Source organism: Coenobita brevimanus, chromosome 55, assembly GCF_032717465.1.
Source record: "Coenobita brevimanus isolate Jiangsu-jjx chromosome 55, ASM3271746v2, whole genome shotgun sequence".
Classification (NCBI taxonomy): Eukaryota; Metazoa; Arthropoda; class Malacostraca; order Decapoda; family Coenobitidae; genus Coenobita; species Coenobita brevimanus.
Genome location: NC_137008.1, coordinates 11195102 through 11197591, shown reverse-complemented (window position 1 = coordinate 11197591; position 2490 = coordinate 11195102). Strand labels below are relative to the sequence as shown.

The 2490-nt window shown below is 35.5% G+C and overlaps 1 pseudogene; it reads left to right on the top strand.

Moving 5' to 3' along the window:
* Window positions 1-1289: 1289 nt before the first annotated feature.
* On the top strand, window positions 1290-1408 carry LOC145401461 (5S ribosomal RNA; annotated as a pseudogene).
* The last annotated feature ends 1082 nt before the right edge of the window (window positions 1409-2490 follow it).

The following is a 2490-nucleotide window of genomic DNA, read 5'->3' as shown; positions in this document are numbered from 1 at the left end:
CCGTTGATTATATTGTTTATTGAGGAAAATTCTCATCACTCAAAAAGTTACTTTGCTTTCCAAAGGCCGTCCCAGCCACTGCTGTTCTTCACCTGTTGTCAGTGGTATGAGCTGGTACCGTTTGTCCCAGGTACACATATTATTCAGCATGTTGTAATTCCTCATGTTGTACTTCCGTCAGAAGAAACAGAATCTGTCGATATAAGGAACTGTATCTGTTTCTCTTTTCACAGACATCTTCAGGGCTTCTTTCAGGCTGTCACTACTCATCTCAGGAGTAATTTCCTGTACTTTCTTCACAGATTCGCTAAAAAGAACATTATCTTCAACACCTCCTCGGGAATCTTAACCTTTTTCCGAGGACGGAATTTTTCGGAGGACAAAATTTATCACTATCACTACCACAAAATTTCTCTCTATCACTATCACAAAGTTTCTCACTGTCACAAAATTTCTCACTATCGCTATCACAAAATTTATCAGACTTCCTATCATAAAATTACATGCTACCAGTATCACAAAGTTTCTCATTATCACTATCACAAAATTACATGCCATCAATATCACAGTGTACCTCACTGTCATTATCACAAAATTTCATGCTATCACTATCACAAAGTTTCTCTTGATCACTATCACAAAATTTCTCGTTATCGCTATCATAAAATTTCTCGCTGTCACTATCACAGTATTTCTTGCTATCACTTCAACCTGGGATATCATTTCTTATGTTAAAAATAATCCCTCTCGTGGTTCATTCTAGTTATAATATCATGACTCCTACCTTGCTAACACTTGCCGTTTTCTAAGATCGTTGAATTTTAGTCATTAAACCTAGATCTTGATTCTGTTGGGAGGGAGGTGAGTTTTTGAAAATTATCATTAATGTATAACCTTTGCAAGTATTATCACTATTTAAAAACAAATGAAAAGTAATTAATACCATAAATATAGAAAAAAAGAATAAAAAACCTTTCCTTTCACTTGGTGTTATTTCATAACTTTGTGTGTGTGTGTGTATATATATATATATATATATATATATATATATATATATATATATATATATATATATATATATATATATATATATATATGAAGAAACAAAGAATGAAATCGACTTCATTATAGCAAATAAGAATAACACGATCACAAATGTCACAGTTATCAGCAAAGTAAATATCGGAAGTGACCATAGAATGGTGGGTTGCACAGCAAGATTCAATTTCAAAAGTGAAAGAAAGAAGATGATTAAAGATAAAAAGATATGCCCAATAAAAGTATCCGAAAACAACGGCCATACCAAGTTGAGTACACGGCTTCCCGTCCGATCAACGAAGTTAAGCAACGTTGGGTCTGGTTAGTACTTGGATGGGTGACCGCCTGGGAACACCAGATGCTGTTGGCAGAACGTTCTCCTTACGTGTCAAGTGGGGTTGGTGGAGGATTAGTGCCCCTCCCTGTAAAACAATTAACTTAAAGCCCTTGGCCACACCCCTTTTGGGATACGTGGCGTCTGGCAATGAATGAATGAAAAAAAACAAAGCAGCCTTTCAGTTGGAAATAAGGAACAGATTTCTGGCTCTCAATAATGCTGAATGTGACCTTGATGAGCTGAATGACAGACTAACAAAAGTGCTAAACGAATCAGCGGAGGTAGTAGGAAAACCTTATACAACCAAAGCCAAGAAATATTCAGAAAAGACACTTGAGCTTATGAAAAAAGAAAGGAAATGAAAGTAAAAACAAAGGAAGATGAAATAGACGAGCACAATTAAATAAGCTTATCAACAAAAGAGAAAGAGAAGAAAAACGAAAGAGAAACATGGATCAAATCAAAGAAACCATCAAAAAAGGAAAAAGTCTGAAACAGGTCTGAAGTAAAATGGCACTTGGAAGGCAACAAATTACATCACTAAAAGACAAAAATGGTGAAACCATTAAATGCAGAGATAAGATGGTGAAGACAGTTGAAGAATTTTACAAAGAACTGTATGCATCAAAGACAGTAGTACCAACAGCTAACTTTTCAGTTGACGCAAGTGAAATACCTGAGGTAACACCAGATGAAGAAAGTAATTCTCTGTAAAATATGAAAAGAGGGAAAGCTCCGGGAGAAGATGGAATAGTAGCAGATTTACTGTTGGCTGCAGGAGCAGAAGTACAAACTAGGCTTGCTCACTTATTTACTCAATGTATAAAAAGGAAGAACACTCCCAAAACATGATGTAATGCAATAGTTATTTTACTTTACAAAAAAAGGGGACTCAAAAGACCTTTGTAACTATCGACCCACAAGCTTGCTATCAGTCATTTACAAACTCTTCATTAAAGTCCTTACGAACAGAATAACAACAAAATTGGAGGAAACCAACCTCGTGAACAGGCAGGATTCCGAAACGGGTACTCGACTACTGATCATCTACACAGAATGAATCAGCTATTTGACAAAACTACAGAATATAATAAACCACTGTGCTTAGGTTTTGT